Source organism: Strix uralensis, chromosome 1 (genome assembly GCF_047716275.1).
Source record: "Strix uralensis isolate ZFMK-TIS-50842 chromosome 1, bStrUra1, whole genome shotgun sequence".
Classification (NCBI taxonomy): Eukaryota; Metazoa; Chordata; class Aves; order Strigiformes; family Strigidae; genus Strix; species Strix uralensis.
Genome location: NC_133972.1, coordinates 145,094,868 through 145,117,336, shown reverse-complemented (window position 1 = coordinate 145,117,336; position 22,469 = coordinate 145,094,868).

Below are 22,469 nucleotides of genomic sequence, written 5' to 3'. Positions count from 1 at the left end.
TGTCATGAGCAAACTTGCTGAGAGTACACTCTGCCCCATCATCCAGATCAGTAATCCTGAAACAGGACTGAACTTGGTATTGACGCCCAGGATACACCAGTAGTTACTGGCCTCCAACTAGGCTCCGTGCTTCTGATCACCACCCTCTGGGCCTGGCCATTCAGCCAGTTTTCAGCCCACCTCAGTGTCTGCTCATCCAGCCCATACATCAACAGCTTTTCTATGAAGATCTTATGGGTGACAGTGTCAAAGGCTTCAATTAAGTCCAGGTAGACAATATCCACTGCATGTCCCTCATCTACCATGTCACTCATGTAACTGTAGAACTTTATCAAGTTGGTCAAGCATGACTTCCCCTTGGTGAAGCCATGTCGACTACTCCTGATGATTTTCTTGTCCTTAATGTGCCTAGAAATGGTTTCCAGAATTAGTTGCTCCACAAGCAGTCAGAAGCTGATGAGATCACACCGGTATGCAAAGACAAGTTTCCAAATATCAAATATCTTCAGTACCACAAATAAGAAATGGAGAAATGCCTTCCAGGCAGCTCTACATGCAAATGAGCTAGGTGAATACTGGTATTTAAACACAGCTGTGCAATAGCTTATGTTAACTTTACCCTAAAGACTACAGTTCACATCATATTTGGACTCAAGTGATATCGTCATCCATTTTTCATAAAAAATCAGCAGACATATTTATATGGCATACTAATGAAAGCCAGGATTTTTACACAGTGGCAAAAATGCTGACCCTAGCTTATTGTACAGTACCCATTAGTCATAGAGTGATAGAAACATAGAACATTTGATGTTGGAAGGGACCACTCCATTGTCCTTTTATAGACTTTCTATCCATGAATTTGTCTAATTCCTGTGGCAGTACATTCCAGAAGTTCTAAATATCCATAGAATTTTGCATAGACCAACAAGAAATACAAACAAATAATTACATAGTGAGATCAGCAGCACTTCTGAAGGCAGAATAATGACAAATTTCACTTTGGACCATCTGTTACTTTGCAAAATCAAGATCTGTTTCTGTTGCATAGTTCATTCCAGCCACAATGTGATCAGTAGTGTGATCTGCAAAGATACCTGCTGAAAATAAATCTAATGCAGCTTATAGGTTTTGGGGTGGGCCCACCATAATGAAGTTGGTTTCTGAGCATCTGGAGGAAGCCCTTGAGGTAGCAGCAAATAATGTTTCCAAAAGAGGAATTAAATAAGGTGAAACAACAAAGACAAGATTCCTTTGTGTGTCTTTCTGTACCGAGTGTTTGGCAGTGGTAGAAGGATGTCAGGCATAGACATGAAAATCTGTGTCTATCCTTACAAGAAAGTGTTAAAACTTCCACCAGACAGCAGTTCTGCAGACTGAGGTGATAGCCTGCAGTTTGAACTAAACAGCATGATGATTCAATGTATAAAATGTTGCCTTTGTGCTGCTCCTTCACAATATGAAAAAGGAGCTGCAGAGTTAAAAAAATGTTAATTAGGTACAATTAAAATCTAGAAATGAATAAGCATTTGTCTCACCACAATCCTGTTGTAATACTGAACACCTAGAGGGCACTTTGTCTCCCAAAGTTATTATAAAAATTAGGTAGTAAAGATAAAGTAACTAGAAAAGTCAAACAAGCTACAAACAAATGCAATTCTGTATGTTTCCCCTTGTTCAATATGGCCCTAGCTGCATTTGGACCATAATTAACTAAATCATGAACAAAGGATCATAATACACTTTGTCACTGAAATGAACACATGACCTTCCTGTGGTAATGGGGTAAATTTTTGCCACTGATCGCATGCAAGCAAATGACAGAAAGGACTAATAGATATAAATTTTGCCATTGATAACAAGTGCAAACAATGATACAAATTATTGTTGTGGTTAGTTATTTCTCATACATGTTTATTCACTCCTCATGAGCACCTATTTAATTTGTTTTCAAACAGAAGCAGTAAAGAATTACTTGTGACTTTGTGACCTATTTTTAAAAGTTATGCTTTGCTTGGCTATTAAACACCAAAATCCCGTATTACAAGCTTCACTTTGGTATTACATTATGTTGTGTAGCTTTATAGATTTATAATGATTGTTTCACAGGTTATTAACATTACACACAGATTCCAAATAGTTCAGACTGATGTGCTCAAGAGACAACTCTGGAAATTGCATGTGTCTCACCAGAATACTGGTGGTTCAGCATATCTGTCATCATATCCTCAGATGTGTCCAATTTCTGACATATGAGGGGGAAAATAGTAAAAATATAATATCTATTCAGTGAGATTCAAATAGTCTGATCTACAGGATGTATCCTTCTATTCTGTTTTTTTTTCTGGAGAAAAAAAGAATGATTGCTCACAGGTGGGAGGTGCTGCTCCTGCCTCACCTTAGGGACAGATTAATAAGGCTGAAGAGTTACCTCCTTCCACAGAGTTTTCAATTGTAGTAGCCCATGAGGAAGATACTGGAACCACAGTTTGGTCCCAAGAGCTTGTCAGTGATGAAACACCTTGTTGATTATGCCCAGAACTAAAAAAGTAATTAAAAAATTATTCTAGCCCCCAAAGCCAAAATATCGAGTTCCTGAACTAAAATTCTTGATCTTAGTTATGTTCTTAGTACAAAGCTCAAGAGAAAACCCTGAAATCCAAAAAACATGACAAGCTTTCTCAGACACACAAAGTCCAAGGCTAGGAGTGCCTCAGAAATACACATGCATGCACACCAAGTTGAAGGCACCCACACACATACAAATGCTGCTGATAGAATTTTTCAAGAAAATGGCATTATATAACTTATTTTTAATAGATGTTGATAAATTTAGCCATGCTCGTCATGTCCCGCTCAGACGAGGGAGACAAGTGACTCAGATTCGCAAATCCCCAACGGAGCGGACAACGGTGAGACAAGTCTCAAAGTCCAAACATTTATTAACTACCCAGAAGGTACTAATTGGACACACGATAACTGGCTAAGTATGTAACAAGCTGTGGCAAGCAATACAGTATGCCTTGCATTTCTTAATGGTATTGAAGGAAAAAGGGGAAAAAGGAAAGGAGGGAGATAGAGGGAATAGGGGAATAGATATCACCAGTCTGGGTTTCTGCGTCAATCCTTCCATCCAGCGAGGGTTCCAGGAGGCATCCGTCTTCTTCGCTTCACTGCACTCTCCAAGTCTCCCCACCTCGATTTATGCACACTTTCCCCTAGATTGACCCACAGACCTACGTATTCCATGTACGGGGAGGGGTAAGGTGTTTCATGGGATGATGTAATTAGCATGATCATGTTAGTCTTCATTAGCATATTGAGGGGTGTTAACTTTAATTTGTATTTTGTGGATAATGAAGCAAAGGTCATTCACCGGACAGATGGCCCTTGAAATTTAGCCAGGTGCACCAGAGCAGAGCTGTCCTGTCTCCACAGGGCTCCCTCCTGCAGCTGCATCCTGTGTTACTCGGGCAGCCTTATCAGCTTTGACCTCCACACCATCCACCCCGTGACTATAGACTATAGTTTCATCTTGCGAGTGTTTGAGGCATTCCTTAGCTCAGAGGGCCTCAACTTTTATCTCTTTCTCAGGCTGTTTTTCTCAGTCTGTGTTTCTCGCAGGCTTGGTTTTTTGTCTCTCACAGTGCTTAAAAACAACAGTCACAGAATCATTTAGGTTGGAAGGGACTTTGTCAGATCATCTAGTCCAACCCCGCTGCTCAAGCAGGACCAGCTAGAGCAGGTTGTCCAGGACCATGTCCAGTCAGGTTTTGAATGTCTTCAAGGATGGAGATTCCACAACCTTTCTGGGCAACCTGATCCAGGGTTATACCACCCTCACAGTAAAAACTGTTTTCTTGTCTACAGATGGAATTTCTGGTGTTTTAATGGTCCATTGCCTCTTGTCCTGTCAGTGGGCACTAGTGAGAAGAGACTGGCTCTCTCTTCTTCACTCCTTCCTATCAGGTATTTGTACATTTGTACCTGGATGAGATCCTCCTGAGCCTTCTCTTCTCCAGGCTGAAGAGTCCCATCTCTCTCATTCTCTCCAGTACGGAAGATGCTCCAGCAATGCATAGAGAGCTCCCATTTTAACAAAAGCTATAGGTTCTGTCTCTCTCTCTCCCAGGCCTGTGATTAACCCTAATGCAAACCCTAGCCCTAACATTAAAACTAGACCCTGAGCTGACTGAGCTTTACTAGGTAACCCAATGTTAGTCCGGGTGAAAAAATAACAGGTAGACAACTCTTATTGCAGCCTACTTCTTCCATTATCAACTTCTTCACAGCACCTCTCCAATGTCATCTCTATGCTTTATCTCTGTCCCAACCATAGCCATAGTTGCTGGAAGTTCTCCAGCCAAAGCCCAGGTTCAAAAATTCATGAGGGAGAGCCTGTTTTGCAGCTAAGAACAGTGGTTTAGTACAAAAGATGCAAAAATACTTCTTCTCCCTATGAACTTTTTCAACAGTGCCAGGATAGATGTTCTTGGTAAGGGTGAGAGTAAAGGTTGGAAGAGAGATGAAGCACAGAGCTGCCACTGGAGTGGGGCTGCAAAGTAGCTGACAATGGAAGAGGCAGGCTACAAACTACCAGTGAACTTTTTCACCTGGACTGTTTATAGTGGAGTTTTAATCCCAGGCTCAGTTGAGGACAAGGTCTAGGGTTAAGTTTAGGGATAAGTTTGAAACAGAAAAAAAGTACAGAGGAGCTGTTGGAGTTTGGGGCTGCAAAGGGGCTGCCAATGGAAGAGGCAAGCCACAAAATATTTCTCCCTGGAGAAATTTTTGTCCTGGGCTGTGTCTTAATGTCCTAGTCTAAGGCTCAGATGAGTCCCAAGTCTAGGGTTAGGGTAAGGGTTACAGTTGGAAGGAACGGAAGGAACTGAATGAATGTCCCATGAGGAGCAGCTAAGGACTTTGGGCTTATCTAGTTTGGAGAAAAGGAGGCTGAGGGGTGACCTCATTGCTCTCTGTGGCTTCCTGAGGAGGGGAAGTGGAGACAGAGGTGCTGATCTCTTCTCTCTGGTGATGGGATGTGTGGGAATGGTTCAAAGCTGTGCCAAGGGAGGTTTAGACTGGACATTAGGAAGCATTTCTTTACCGTGAGAGTGGTCAAACACTGGAACAGGCTTCCTAGAAAGGTGGTCGATGCCCCAGGCCTCTCAGTGTTTAAGAGGCATTTGGACAATGCCTTTAACCACATGTTTTAACTTGGTCAGCCCTGAATTGCTCAGGCAGTTGGACTAGATGATCATTGTAGGTCCCTTCAACTGAAAAATTCTATTCTATTCTATTCTATTCTATTCTATTCTATTCTATTCTATTCTATTCTATTCTATTCTATTCTATTCTATTCTATTCTATTCTATTCTATTCTATTCTATTCTATTCTATTGGTTAGGGTTAGGGTTAGGGTTAGGGTTCAGACTGGGAGAGGGACAGAGAGAGAGAGAGAGAAAGCATGGAACTAACTTTGGAGTGGGGCTGCAAAGGGGCGGACAATTGAAGGGGAATGGTAGGCTGCAAAAAGATTTCTTCCTGTATTACTTTTTCAGGAGGGCCACCTTTAGCAGTCTGGGTCAAAGCTCAGCTGTGACAAAGGTCCAGGGTTAGGGTTAGGGTAGGTTTAGGGTTCGGAAACATGCTGTCTGGAGTTGCAGCCTCCCCTTTCCACTGGTAGCCCCTTTGTAGCCCCCCCTCCAGTGGCAGCTCTACCCTTTGACCCTCTTTCAAAGGCAGCTCCTCCTGACAGCTGCATCCTCCAAATCTGCATTTTCTGTCTCCAGGCACTCACCATCCCCAGGCATGGAGGTGATGATTTGTGGCAGCTGACTCTGTGCCCTAGGCTCTGCTCTGAGGTGTCCTGAGGTTTCCAGTGTCTCGTCTCTGCTCAGAGCTACAGTCAGTGTCAGTTCAGTGGGAGAGAGGGAGAGGGAGATAGAGTTAGACAACATGGCCCTCACTACAGGACAGAGCAGCCCACAGGAACTGGGGGGCAAAGACCGAGGGTAGACAGGTAGGCAGTCACAGATACTCAGTATCACAGAAACGGTAATGTCACCAAGCTGGGCCTTCTACAGAACAGATGTTGACCGTTTTTCAACATCTGGTCATACTTCTGAAGTGAGACCCCCTCCAGAAGGAGGGGATGTCTGATGTGGCTGATGCCACAGAAAATGAGGCAGAAAATGAGCATTTACAGGACAATGAAGAAAGGAGGTACTGAATGCTCTGAACTTGTGCCTTTGGAACAGAAACAAAGCAGACAAGCATGGACTGTGAAGTAAGAGTGTCATGTTACTAACACAGGCAAGAAACAGTTGGTCCTCTTAGAGAAGGTCCTATGCATTTGTGTCTTTTAAGAAAGGAACTCTTTCTTACTGTGCACTGAAATCCTGTGATGAAAGGGTAAGCAAGGCCATCAGTCTGCAGCTCTGCAAAAGTTAAGAGGTTTGATGGAGGTTTGCCTTTGCACTTTGTGCCATGGTCCCATTAGAGCTGTCCTGTTAGTAGCTGTCCACTTCAGAAAAGTTGAGCTGAAATCCTACTTCATCAGAGCTTCATGAAGTCTATTTTGTCTGCAGGCTCTTTCCAGGAAGACAAAAACCACAGAAACAGAAAGAGAAAACATATTCATGCAGAAGGAAGCAAAAGTAACCCAGGAGAGAAGAGGAGAAAGAGAGAAAAGGAATTTTCAGGTATCAGCAATTAAAACTGAAGGGACAACAAGGTCACACTTATTCCTGCCTTTATGGTTACATCAGTGCTTTCTGACTTATCGCTGTAGGAGCCAATTTATTTTTACTGGCTGGCTTTCCTGGCTGAGCTGTGACTCCTGGACTACCAGGGGCACGATGTGGCCCAGGCACCTTTTTGGCAGAGGTGAAGAGAGGCAAGGTATCTATGCCCTGCTGCTCTTGCCAGCAGATTTTATTCACACAAGACTGAGATGGAATGATAAAGGGCACTGCAGGGTGCCTGCTCACCAGCCACTGGGGACGAGCACTCCAGAGCAGCCCACACTGGCCTCAGACCCACCCATGTGAGAAAGGAAAAAAGTCCCTCATTCAGCACTTCGGGTGCAAAGCACTGAGGCCTGTGCTGCCTGTCCTCTGCCTTGTACTGGGGGTGCAGTGGGTGCAAAAACATCCCACCCTTGGCAGGAGGCTTTGCTGGCTGGTTCATCAGCTCCGTGAACAGTTGAGAGATGGCTCAACAACCAAACTGCTGCTTCCCAAAGTCTAGGTTAATAATATCCTACTGAAGATAGTATGATTCCTTCACTCACCAGCATTTTTCAACATAAAAAAGAGAGAAAATGCTAACAAATAAGATTTATAACTGGAATACTGATAAAGAAAGATTTTCCATCAGATAGAAAGAATGTCTCCAGCCTCTTTATCAGGGCCTGCAAATTAATCTATGATGGAAGAAGAATTTTTCATCTGCTAAACTATTTTCTCACTAATCTTATTTTAAGAAAAGTAACATAATGAAGATTTATCTCGGGCTCTTGGTTTGCTTTTCTTAAAGCCAGATAAAAAAGGAAATTTGTTATTTATTTCTACTGTAGCACTTTATCTGTCAGACATGAGAGCAGACATGAGAGTGTAGGTTATTTGTCTGCATATAAGATATTTTTCTTAAAGGATCACAAAACAATTTTATTCTCCATATTATCAAATACGGTCTGATTGGCTGGCATGGATCCTATGTCTAAAACCAGTTTGGAAATGCTGTTCTTGTAGCAGGGCAGTATTTTTTTCTGGAATCTACTTCTAAATGTTTTAATTAGCTAGCTCTGTTGGATTTTTTTCCAGGTTGTTTAATAAGTCTTTGAAAACGCTCAATCCTCAAATTCTTCCTGACAATTCTTCTCATCCTCCTGAATTCTGGAACAGTGACCAAGGAACAGCAATACAGCCTGACTGGCATTTGAGCAAGCTACAGCCCCAAAAAATAAGAAGTGCTTGATGAGTGTATCTCACAGTCTTGTAGCTGGGTGTTGAGGTGGACTTTTCAAAGTCGTGAGTGGACAGAGGCCCATGAGGTTGCCAGGATAGCTCTCAGAGTGTTGTATTATGACCTCTATCACAGGCTGGATGAGATTAAGGGTTGCAAGGGGGCGCATGCCCTGACATTCAATCAGAACATTCAGATATGTGGGATATGTGAAATATGTTTCTGAATTCAGTGAGATAACTCATGATGATTAATGCTTTTTGACTCGGGATCACAATATTCAAAACCTTGTGAGCCCTGTGACAAAAGTACAATTTTCCTCATCCCTTCCCTTGTATATATCAGAAGAAAAATGCCAGGTGTAGATATCAGGCCACTGGAAGTCCCATAAAAATGCTGCAGTGTCTAGGAATTTGTTAAAAAGCAACTTCAACATTTTGACAAATGAATAAAGTTCACTGACTGTATTTTGCTGTTTTATCTGAAATCTCTTAAGTTTTCCATCTTCTAAATGTCAGGCACATTAGGCAGGTTTCCTGAAACCCCAGAGCAAAATAATAAGCTGTCAGATTCCCTCTTCATCATATGTTTGCACAAGGTCTTTTTCCCAGTTGATCTCCACAAGCGTTACTGGTTTCTTTAGTTTCAGCTGGAGTTAATCCTGTAGAGTCTTTCTGTAATTCTGTAGTATGATAATGAACTCTTTAGGGTTTTTGCTTTTTTTTGACAGATTTATTGAAGAGATTCTACCCCCACAACATTAGGGGTTTTTGTTCCCGATGCCCCAGCATGCTGCTGTCATCCCAGGTAATCCCAATGTGTCACCTTGTCCCAGATCCTTGGCCCCCTGTGCCAGACACCACTGTCTGCCTGGGGCAAGGGAGAGGCTGTCCTAGTCTGACACATGGTTACAGCCACCTTCTCCTCACTGCCAGCCTCCCCAGCTCACAGCAGCCTCGTGCCTGCCTCTGCGGGAATGGGTCTGGTTAGATGTATGTAAGTGAGAGGAGTTAGAGAGGATGGGAGTGCAAAAAATGGGAAATATTTAGACAAATTAATGAGCAGTTGGTACAAGCAAGTCACCAAAGTATGACCGCTATCACAGAGTGGGATCTGTATTCCTCTGGGGAGCTGGTTATTTGAAGTGCAAATGTCTAAGCTTTTGCAATGACATCCCTTGGATAGCCTTATGTTGTCCTGCAGCGGTCCACTTGTCTCCTCCAGCCACTGTTTGGGACTCCTATTCCTTCCTGCAGGAGAGACCCCAGCCTCCTCTTGGGGCTTTGCAGGAGCCTGCTGCACACTGTGAACCCACTAGCAGATCTGTGGGAGCACTGGGGCTGCGCTGAGTACCATGGAAAACTGGGATCCTCGGGGAAGTTGTGCACAGCCCTCAGGCCTGATCCAGAGTTTCCTGAAGTCAATGGGAGTCGCTCCATGGACCTGCCTGGCCACGTACCCCTGGGGCAATATGAGTGCCAATGGGCTACTTGCATGGAAACAACTCCACCTTCATGGGGCTCATGGCAGGACCAACTGCTTTTCTTCTGTTGCTGCTACCTTTTAGTGGCAAGGATTCAGAGAGAAATAAACAGCCTATCTGGATCTTTATAGGTCTGTGACAATGCTTTTCGAATGACAATTCCCTTCCTGAGCATGGACAAGAGAAATAATATTGACATTAGCTAAAATTCAGTTTCCCATACAGCAGATGGAGTTTTCTGTTTTGAAATGCAACAACTTTCTGTCAGGAAAATGAGAGATGGCATAAACCCAGCCAAAACACCAGAGCCAAGCACCTATGAAACTTACCTTCTGAATCCAAGTGTTGGAGAGCTCTGGCAGGCCCACCTATCACAGAAGCAGATATGAGTAATTAATAACCCACTCAAGCTAGCTGCCCCATCCTAGATAAAATGCCTGAAGATTAATAACAAGGTTTTGAATCACATTTTCTTTTTTTTTACCTGACATATTGTGAGATTTCCGCCACATGTGGGAGGAATATCAAGACTGTGATATGCAAAGAAACTACATGGGGGATACCTCACTGTCACCCTGAAGTGTTTGGTGATGGGACTGGTAATGATTAGGGGTCCAAGTGGTGTAACAACAGAGCTGTACACAAAAAATGTCTGTTCTTGGACAGATTTAATGGGGAAAAAGCAAGAGGTAAATAATTGTCTTAGGTGCTCCAATATATGAATCAGTAATAGTGCTCCTAATTAGTCCCAAGCAGCTTCACACATGCCCAAACTACCCAGTTCATGATTCAGGTCTATCTCATCTTCCTCCAGGTTTCAATCAGATAAGTATTATCTGAATTCACATGAAGCGGTGTTGTGAGCATAGATGTTCATCTATGGCTGAATGTCAGTGTCCATGAAAAAAAAAAAATCATTGCATCCTCCAGTCGTGTGTAAGTGTAGATCCTCTGAAATCAGTCAAACTCAAATGGAGCTACAACAGCCAAGTATTTAACTGACAAAGCACATTGGCATCATTGGGATGCAAAGTGCTCCTTAAAGATAATTCATTATCGGTACATTGTGGTGCTCCTGGCTGCAGTTACTGGTTACTGATTACTGTTGGGTATCTCTAAAAGTAATTATCATAGAATATACGGTATTCACTTTTGCGTGTGTTTTAAAAATATAGTGAGAGTGGGTTGAAATTTCACTGTAAGCATGGCTTGTTCTGTTGTCCTGGGAATTTTGCATCAGTTCAAGATGACTTCTATTCTGTTTTAAGCTTTAAAGTCTCCATAAGCCTTAAAGATTCATCAGATGAATTTCTTATTGTGGAAGTGGATCTTGTTGTCAATTACTAGCAAAATATTGCAATGAAGTACACAGCTGCAATCACAACCAATGTAATGACCCCCTAAACCCCAGACAGAAGAAGGGCAATGGGCTGAAGAATATTATTCTTACTAAAATTGCTCCTTACCTGCTTTCATTAACATTTGTTGAGCTATCTGTCCCCAGGTGCCAATACTTTTTCACATTTAATAAGATTCCATTAGAACTTTATTAAACAAGTGGTGAAGCTGCAAGGTAAAGCACTCGCTAGTATGTGGTGTCCAAGGTAAGTTTGCCCATACAGTAAAAGCTTTGCACTTTGTGTCTGAGAGGCTGGACTACAGTCCTTTGAGTAATGATGTAATCACATGCTGGGTTTCTTTAACAGCCTTAACAGGCACAAGGGCAAAACTGCTTGTGCTCAGTGACCAAAGCAGCATTCAACAGTCTGTATTGATCAGTCACTTAGTCAACTAACCCAAGAGCTGCTGGTGTGCCTGTGCCAAGCTCCACACAGAGGGGGATGTGTGCTCTGGGAGCATGCTGGCACTGGGTCTGTGTGTGCTCTCTTCCTTCTCTTGTAGAGCAGCATCCTTCTGCAGGCTGCACAGGAAGAGTATGGGGGCTGCAAGGGCAGCATAGGACACACTCTGGGGATCCTGTCGGTATAGTGCTGTGTAACTGTAATACTATCCAAAGCCTGCGATTGTGAAGTAACACCATCCCACATTGCATAATTGCCAAGGGTTTCTGGTAATTGATCTCTCTTTGGAGTCAAGGGATGATAACCCTCACCACAAGTGGCTGCAATTTTAAACCATTTATTTGTACTACACTCTGGAGATCTTTGAATCTTCAGACACTCTGACCCTGCTGACCTAAACTCTGAATCTAAGCATTATGAAGTGAGGATCCAGATAGTTGTACTGGTTTTGGCTGTGATGGAGTTAATTTCTTCATAGCAGCTTGTATGGTGTTATGCTTTGGATTTGCAACCAAACCAGTGTTGATGACTTTTAGCTATGGCTGAGCAGTGCTGTCCAGTTGTCTATGCAACATACCGCTTACTAACACACCACTGGGAGCTGCCAAGCAACTATTTTCAGACTAGCAGAGGCAGCATCGGGATAAGCCCAGTGGTTCCCTCTGTCTCTGTGTGTAAGGAAGGGACACTGGACCCCATCTACACACTGTCCTTCCAGCCAGCTCAGCGAGCTGAACCTGCTCTACTTCTCTGTTGCCTTTTCCTTAGGACTTTTGAATGTAGCAGGCAAATGAGAGCCCTTTCTTTATCCTACTTCATTTTCTGATCCAGCTACACCAGATCCCTGATGATCATCCAAGGGAATTCAGTCCTGCAACTTACATGTTGTTATAACCATCTTAGTTTGAATCTCCCTCCCTCCATCTCTTCCTCCACCTCAGGATACAAGATCTATAAATTAGAAAGGAAGACAGGTGTAGCTGTTGCTCAATAGTTTGCTGTATATCTGTGACTTTAAATAAGTAAATACAGTTATCTTAAACAATTCAGGAGTTTCAATGAGAATACCTATATGCTTTAATATGCATGTTTGTGTTTATATATATGTTTCAAATTGCAATCCTTGTGACCCACATGAAGTGAGATGATAAATGTGGCCATACCAATGTGGTAATTCTGCTGGCAATAACATGATCTCTCATTGCTATGTTGATAAGTGTCTGAGAAGAAAATTTACGCCTGGGGTTTGTTATGCCATGCACTACATAAATCACTGCACATGTCAGTACCAGGTTAAAAAAAAGACTGAATTATAGTTAAACATCTATTTGATCTCATTTCTTTCCAGCTGGTGATCACATAAATACTTTTCTATATAGAATTTTTTTTTTTAAATGAATGCAAGCAATATATAATCAGCACCATGCATTTGTTATCCCTAGCCCTGTCCTCTGGAGCACTTATCTTTGTATTCCACCTATTGGTGAACCTTTGCACCCTGTGTTTCTGGTCCATCCATAGTAACACTGAACATATGTAAGTCCCTACACATCTTTAAGAACATGTATCTAGCTTCTCTACATTATTTTCAGAAATTACTTATAGCAAGGGAGATATGTAAGTATTCCATAAAGAGAGTTAACCATTTTTAGGTACCAAATATTACAGAAACTGTCTAATCCTGTGTCCTCAATTTTTTGCCTAGGAATCTCTTATCTGAAAATTCACCTTTGCTCAGCAGTGCAGCTTTCTCATGTTTTGCAGATTGCACCCATCAGCATTTTCTAAAAGAAAAGAACACTACTGGGAGAAGTGGTGAAATGGGCCACGTGGAGAAAAAATACATAAGAACAGTATGGGGTGCAGTGATCTAGAGCTAAACACAGCCTAGTCAGGAGGTGATTTTGTGCAGCTCACAACAGTGGAAGCCCAAATACTGAGGAGTCCTGAGTTACTTACGGATGTTTCTCCACTGTTTTATTTCATCTACAGCCTCTGCCCATGGATGAGTCTCACTGGGGTGCTTTACCAGGAAAGCAAAGAATGCAAACTCAGCAAAACATTTCCTCAGAGATACACTTTATGAAATGCTTAATATCACTTAATAAAACCTAAGAAATGCTTATAGATGTTGAGGGAAAAAAAGATTAGTGATTCCAAGCCTTTCTATCAAAACAGTGTTGCACTTCATTTGTAACTGCTTCCTTTAAAACAAAAGCATGCAGAGCTTGTGCACAGTGCATACTCTCTCTTTCCTTAGGTGATTATTGTCATGCTCTCATACATGCTCACTTGAATGGTGTGCTTGCTGAAACTGAAGGCTCCGGTCAAGAATGAAAACCTCATCTGAGCTGCCTGCACAAATTTGCTCTGGCACAGCCTGCTTGGAGTAATCCAATAATGAAAGTTTGACCTAAGCTTGTTTGTTTTTATCAACTCCAGACTGTGAAATTCTAGCGGACTGGTGACTCTCCTTTCCCCAGGCAAAGCTTAAGTTTGACAGATACTGACCTTCAGTTGTAGTCTGAAGGGAATACAGAGTCACATTGGAACAACTCAAAGGAAGAAAATAGAAAATGAGGGATGCAAAAAACTGGGATGAAACTTCAAGGCTAGGAGTGCAAGCAAGGCTATCACTCCTTCAAAAAATCCTTAGCACCAACCGATTTGTCAAAGCAAACTTAAGACCATGATGCTTATTGAGACTAATAGAAAAATAACCTTTTCTAAACTTAAGAATTTTAGACAAATTCTAATCCATTTCTATAACTTGCCAGTATCTATACTTTCAGAGTATGAGTCAGAGGGAGTGTATCTGGTAATACATCTGCAACATCTGTTAGGAGGCACATAGAATTTATATGCTAACATAAAAGTAACCATTTTCAGAACAGTACGCCAATTCCTGTGTCCTCCCTACCTTTTTGAATGCAGAAGGCTGAAACTGAGACAGTTCTAGCACAGCTGGTAACAAGAAAGTGAATCCATGTTCCCTACTTGCTATGGAAAACCACTCAATGTAGTGCACCCCTGAAAAACCTGAGAACAGAAGAGCTAAAACCCAGTATTTCTACAGGTGAAACTACCCACTGTTTGTGTTATTGTTACAGAGGAACCATTTTAGACAAGTGAACACAAGGTGGATATGCTTGAAATTCATTGCACATTCAGATATCACCACTGGAGAGTGGAGAACATGTCTAGAAAACCTGAAATAGCTATTCTGCTTAAAGGCTTTTACTTGGACTGTGCTCAGGAGACAGGGGTTATAGTCTGCTAAGCAATCAGGTGCTAATATCTAGATTTTGTTCATGATGGAAGTAATTATAAATGCACATTTTGCCTAGACATATAGAACATAAGATCCATTAACTAAGAGCTTGTAGCAGCTTGAAACAAATGCAATTCTAGTGTGTAAGGAGAGATAATTTGCTCTCAGAACAAAGATCTCATATATTTGTTGTTTATACCTAAACACCAAACAAAACTTAGTCAAATATAGGCTCCCAAGTACAAAATTTAAATAAAAAGAATTCTGCAGAGCAAATAGGCCTTCATATCTGGACTGAGAGTTACCCTGGTACCTAAAATTTCAACAGTGTGAAAATGAATATACATACCCTAGGCTCAGAATTTTGCCATATTTCTTGCTAGACCCAAGAAGCAGCCACATAATAAGCATTTTTTTCAGCAAACCTAATACAAAGTGCAGCACAAAACCTTCTCTAAATGCAGGTTTTGCCACTGTTCTTTAAAAGGATTGCTGGGACACTGTTCATGTATGAGACCTTACATTTGTCCAGCCAGAGGGTGTTCAGACTTAAAATTTTGCCAGCCAAGTTTAATATGTTAATAACTAATATGTTAATAACTGGGGATGAGTCTCTTTAATGAAGTAACAAGCAATAGGACAAGAGGGAATGGCCTCAAGTTGCGCCAGGGAAGGTTTAGACTAGATATTAGGAAGCATTTCTTTACAGAACGGGTTGTTAGGTGTTGGAATGGGCTGCCCAGGGAGGTGGTGGAGTCCCCATCCCTGGAGGTGTTTAAGAGACATAGCGCTTAGGGATATGGTGTAGTTGGGAACTGTCAATGTTAGGTTAACGGTTGGACTAGATGATCTTCAAGGTCTTTTCCAACCTAGACGATTCTGTGATTCTGTGATTCTGTGATTCTGTAACTAGGTCCTGGGAGATTTTTTCTCCTCCAAGAATCGAAGCTGCTGAGTCCCTGAAGAAAAATTTGAAGTGTTCAGAGGTCTAGAGAGAGAGGAAAAAAAAGAATGCTGAAGTCCCTTACCAGGACAGTTGGGAATTTCACATGGATATGAGGATACCTGTATCCCAGTTCCCAGAGATGCTGCATTCCTTATGCTCAGTGACTGCTTACCATAAGTCACTCCTTAGGCCAAGCATTGGCATGAGTCTACATGCCTTTTCCTGGGACAAGTTTCTGTGTTCCAGCATCCAGATGAAAAGAATAACCTGCCAAAGGTCATGAAGTACCCAAAATGGGCTCCACTCATAGGCTGAACAATTTTGCAACACAAGACTAACATCAATGTTAGTCTGAGGACTATGTTACACTCTGTAAAGACACTGTGGGAAACTCATCCTGGCCTGGCTGGACAGAGCAAGACACTGGGAGACACTGAAGTATCTGAGGTGAAACCCATCTGTACCTCTTCATAGGTCTGCCAGAACAAACAAAGGAATATATGTCAGTTATGTGGCTTGTATGTAGAGCAAATATACACTTAATCTTCTAGTGAATCACCTTTTTTCACACAAAGATCATCAGTGATCCCTAGCAGAACAGCTGCTCAGACACATTCGGCTCTGGCCTCAGAAACCTCCCACACCAATGTCATGAGTAAAAAGCTATAAAAGAGCTGGTCTGCCAGACTGGAGGGTCAAATAGCAGCCTGTAAGTGGTTGTAATAGGGGAGAGTGTGACTACTGATGTTCATTCCTTTTTCTTAATGGCCTTATGCAGAAGCAAATAGTTAGGAGAAAAACACGTGACCTTAACAAGAAATGAATCATTCCCATCACACTTTTGTATTGCTGGAGTGTGTGCCTCAGCTAAGAATTTGCCTTGATTTTATTATTTTTTATTATGAAAGACATATATATTGGAAAGCGTCAGCTCCGGAAACACTGATCTAGAAAGATCTATTATCAGAGTCTTTTCTAAAGAATCTCATCATTTTTATTTGCTTACAAAAGAATCAGGCAGGGGGAAAATGAGTAATTTAAAAATCTCAGTAACAAAGAACAGGAACTTACCAGTTTCAAACAAGAATCACTAAAACAAGTTGACTTTTCGTTATATAATGCAATTGATTAATTGCATTATCTCATGCTTTGTTTTCAGCTCACATCTACAGTTTGAATTCATAAGTTTTAGCAAAACAGTAAGCCCAGAGAAATAGTGTCTTTATCACCTTCTAAGAGACAGAAACATTTTTGCCATCATAAAATTTCATGTGGACTGGCTCATATTTTTCTGTTCTTTATAATGGCTATTTTGATCTTTAAGGCCTGACAAGTCAAGTTGTTTTGTTTACCAAAACAAAATGTTCTTGTACACATCCATATGTGCATGTATCTGGCAGTTGTCCCCTCCTAGACATGTTTGAATCTATTGGCCAAACTTGATAAAGGAAGAAGTTTTCTCAAAGATTTTATCTCCTGCAGGTTGCATGGAGCAGTCAAGAAAGGAGGAGACCCATGCATGTCCCCTCTGGGGAAGGGCTACAACCTTTCTTGGAGTTTAGGGAATCCACCTAGGGACTGCATCTCCTAGCACAGCTGTGGAGGACACAAAGCTTCAGTGGGTTTGCTGCTCAGTCATTTGTTTCAAAGACAAGCCAGAGCAATCGTTTGCACTGACAATTCTCTCAGGTCACAGAGGCTTCTGAAATTTGTGCGTAGTGGATTTTACCCTGATTCACTGCAAAATGAATTATTCACAAATGGCTTGATAGTGTTATCTTTCACTGAGATGTACAAAAAACTAATCAATACCGTAGCAGTAAGGAAGCGTGTAAGGGTTGGCTAGTCACCATGGGGCAGCACTGACAGAGTGTTTGACTGTTTGTCTGTCTCCCTGGTTTTGCCTTTATAATTAAATAGGCAAAACAAAGACATGACGCTTTTAATTGTATATACAGGTAGCTATGATATTTTTCCTAGGGCATCTCTGCAAGTATCTCTTCAGATACTCTCTCTGAAGCTTATTATAAATTATTTTTGAACTAAGACCTACTTTACCCACTTTTAATGAAGACTATTAGGAAAACCAACATGCATGTCAACTTACCGCAGGAGCTATCACTAGCTGAGTGACCAAACTAGTCAATTTAAGTAGAAACTAGATAGGTCAAGAGTTCACAGTTACTTTGCAGCCCCTTGCTTGTTTCATTAAATCCATCAAGGATTTAAAGCAGCAAGTTATCTAATAAGGCAACTTCCAGAAGAAACATGATAGCAAAGGTCAGAGTATTTCAAGCAGGAACAGGACCACTGTTGAAAGGTTTATGAACTTTCAACTAACTGACTTATCTCCCAGTATTTCAGGTCCAGATGCATCACAGTCATTAAAGAAAGTAGCCCCTTCCCAGCTAACAGTATTCCTGTGTCCTTCTCAGCATCTGAATGGGAAGGAAATAATTTAGAGGTGAGATCTGTAAAACTGGCTAAATGACCTTGTGATTTTGAATATCCCTCCTAGATGTGATTGGCATGGGGATACAAAAGAAGGCAGTGGAACAGGAAAGAAAGGAAGAGTAAGGATTTTTGCCTTGAACAGAAGATGATGCCTAAGAACATGACCCTGTACAATAATGCCAAGTGGTAACACCCCAAGAAATGTGGCTTGAAGATGTGATAAGATTTATTTTGAGAGAATAATAAAATCTAATCAAAGGACAGGTTAGGACTGCTAGAAGAGAAGCTAAAATTGAAAAAAAAAAAAAAGAAAAAATAGGAAGGGCAGTTCTGAAATGAAATGGAGCAAAGAATAAAACACATTTCAGCAGCAGCACTGGTGTTTAGATATGAAAAAATTGGAAATTTTGATATTCCTTTTCTGCTGTTGTTTTTATAATTAAAAACCAACATAATTGTCAATTGGTCACAACCAGGCTAGATTCAATAAAGGTTAAATATGGAGTTTTACTGTATTTGCATATTGGTTATAAAATAAAGATTTTGATGATATAACATAAAACATGATTTGTAAAGTCAGTTTTTTGGCTTACAGATTTACATCAAAGTATTGTAAATACAAGTGATATGAAAAATCAGCTGATTTATTGCTAATGTGATATCTTGCCTTTGAAGAAATTACATTTGGAGATTTTCACCTCCTCTCTGCACAAGTAAGATAAAGAAGAGGCTGTAAATGTCATGTATGATAAGTGCTTGAAATAGCTTTTGTGTTTATCTGCAACACAAAGCAGTCATCTGTATGTAGGATAACCATATGCACCATTTCTATGACTTTAAAAAGAAACTGTTTAGCCAGAGTTGAGAGTTGCTCATGCACCCTACTTCTGTGAATATTCCTGCCTGGCCTTAGCTTACAAAGAAGTAAATTCAGAATTACAAAGTGCTTCAAGGGTTGTGTGGAGCAAACACATAGCATCTTCCTCAGATGCTTAGCTAGATGATCTCTCAAAGCCTTATGATGGCATTTCTCTGTGTATCTGTTCAGATGCAAGAAGACAATGTTGTACTGCCTCATCTGATCTGTTTATCAATAAAGGTCAGGTAATATTCTAATGGGATATAACATGGGCAAAAACATAGGCAATGTTTTAAGTATTAATGGGGCATAGCGCCTTTCTACATCACAGTATCTAAATGTCATTAGCCCTGCTGAAGATAATGGGGCTTCTCACTTAGATACGATGGGGAGAATATGGACTTGTGAATTTTATGTAAATATCTTGGCCCAGAAAACAATATGAGAGAATGGAAAATTATTACTATACATATGAGAAAAGCTACAACTTTTTTTTGTTTGTTTAAGATACCTAGCGTGTATATGAGTACGAAAGAGGTATGTCACACGGTGTCATATTGTGAAATGTCATTGCCAAAGTATCGGGTTATAGCAAAAACCTCAGAAGTGTGCCAAACTATGGAAAATATCACAGACGTGTATGGAAACCCCAGCTACAGGCAAATAGTTTCTGGAATATCTGCCAGAGCAAAAGAGCTCAAGTCTGGTTACGCAGAGCCTGTTTGCAGAAGTGTTGTTAACTTTCCAACCATAACTACCTGGGAGATGTCTGACAGCATATTTCCTTGCTTTTTGCTCTTTTCTGTGGCATGGTGAGAGTTACCCTAACACCCAAAGGATCCAGAATAGCCCTCTTAATATTATAGACCTAACAAGATCTAAAAGATGCTGTTAGTGTGGATGCTGTTACATTAATATATGTGGTCATTTGATGAGACTATCAATACAGTTCAGTTAGGTAAGTGAAAATTCAGATGCTCAGCACTACGTTGTCTTGAGCCAGACATACCCTGGTAAAACACCTGCCAGAGAAAATCTGTTAACATAAGAATAAAATAAACACAGCCCCAGTACTAATCCATGTTCACCTGTAAAATGAATCAATTCAATACATTATAGGACTTCCACAGTACAACCATTACATACACACAAGACATGACAACATTTTATGTCAGAAGCTGCAAGACCATCACAGTTTTACTAAAGTAATTCACTTGCACTGAAATTCAAATCTTCACCCTGGAATGAGAATCTAAGTCTGTATCTCTTTTTAAACATTCAGGCACAAAATAACTGGGAAAAAAAATCCCAGGAATGGAAATTTTACCTGAACTATTTGACTATAACAACTCCAGATACATCTATTGTGAGCTTTCATCAGATTGACATTTTTTCTCTCCTGAGATATGTTTGATCTTGGCTCTGGAAGCCTAGAGCTGATGTTCATCCCTGGGCCCAGAACACAAGAATATTCAAACACCCTAAGTTAGTACTAATAAAAACAAAATGTTGTGATAAGAAAGTCCAGTAAGATCTAGAGAACCAGAGCTGCTGCAGAAGACAGTATTAACAGTATCAATGTGACAACAGGAGAAAAGTCTTAACCTGGCAGCACATTTACAGATGAGGAATTATTTGCCTCTTATGAGTCAGTCAAAGATAAGATAAATATAGGATAATGTACAGCAGTGAATACTGCTTTAGCTGGGATTTTCAGAAGTGCTGTGCTTCCTCTTCAAAAAGTATTCAGTAAGTATTATGTTAGCAAGAGGAGCAGTGTTCCTTATGGTCTTCTTCCACAGGATATTCTCCTGTATATTTTCCTGGAAGGAGAATCCATCTCCAAGAAAGATTGTCAGGAACACACACTTCTTGTGATACCCACTCCTGAATAAGGTGATTGATACTATCCATGCATCTGTGTGAAATTTTGTTCTTATCCAGTTTTATGTATCACCTGCCTTGGAAATCCCAGAAAGCTTCATGACTCTACAAGAGACCCCGCTCCTGTTTGAAACACTCATATACTGTCAGGAATAAACAGAGACGCTTGGCCTCTCAATGAACATTCCTGTCATATATTTCACACCATCTGACCATTTCACAGGCTCCCACCAGAAACTACGTGCTTTTTTCCTCTTCGCATGCTCTACCATTAACTGTGTATGGATACAAAGAATATCTCTTGGTTTCATACCCTGTAAATAAGCCTTTGTTCTCAAAATAAAAATCAAATAAAACATTGTAATTTTGATTATAAAATTATCATAACAGGAGGAAAATATTGCTAAAAAGTTGCTGTTCTTCTTCCCATCTATCTCCCATACTCACATTCAGATTAAAAGTTTGGTCAAACAGACTTGTTCTGAGTAAATGGAAGGACATTCAGGTTAGGTATTAGAAAAAAAAATCTTTCTCCCTTGATTCTAATGTAAGCTATTTACCAATTTCTCCAAGTATACACAGAAGACCATAGTTCAGAAATGCCATTCTCTGGTGATAAAAAGATTATTATGAATTAATAAGCATGAATCAACAGTATCAGGGAACAAGGGTAGATGCATATCCTTCCAAAAATACAGCCATCAGGCACACATAATATATCATGAATTAGTATCAGATAAGACAGTTAATATGTAAGATTATCGAATTTTTATTATTTCTGGAGAATTGTATACAATGACCAGACAATTTTGGACATCCAAAAAGAAGAAAGATCAGTTAAAGGTTCTGTTACTATCCTTTCAGGGCAACATGGCTAATTAAGAATTTTTAAGAATTCAACTTTTTTCTATTGGTACACTGAGGGTAAAGAAGGTATATATAGTTCTAAGCTTTTCTACAAACATCATGGCTCTTTTTCATATTTATATTGAACATATTTTCCTTATTTCCTTATTTCCTACCTAGCATTTCTTGGATGTGTCATTGCCCGATATTTCTGGATACTCAGAAAATATATGGCTATAGGTTTTTGAGGTACTTCCCAAAGGAGTTATTCAGATGACAGATTAGATCAGCGTTGTCTTTTTCATTACAAAACTGCCAAATAAATAAATAAAAACTAGGGCTACACAGAAAACCACAGGATTTAACTTGTATCTATTCATCCCCAGTAAGAGATCTCCTATAGCGTCTTCCTTGGAAGATGTAAGGGCTTTTTGAAACTCTCTAGCCTTTTTCCCTTTCCTTTTCCCTTACACATCTCTTATATGTAAATCCAATATTATCTCTAAATATCAATTCAGATGGATAATTTTCACACAGATATGTCTTCTGGCCAAACAAAAATCTTGGTCAGTTGCCAGATTTCTGACTATTAACTTCAAGGTCCTATTAGCAGAACTGGGAATCAAAGGGCCAGCTCTTTTCTCTGATCAGCAAGTATCTATTTATGTTTTCAAGCAAGCATAAATTTAGGCATGCCTTCATGCTTTGTAGAAGCTCTACAAAAAACACTCAGAAAACTTCTTAAAACTGTCCTTTTCCATGATGCCTTCAAAAATGAAGCCAGAGAGGCTTCTATTTTCTGATTCCACAGCCTACTCTGATGGCTAACACATTGTCTTCTTTCATGTCTTTGTTGTCTCATTTTAAATATACCATGATTTGATGTGAGGGTTTTTTTAGATGAGGAATTTTCTTTTTCCCTGTGTTTCTACATAGTTTAACACAACAGCTTTCTG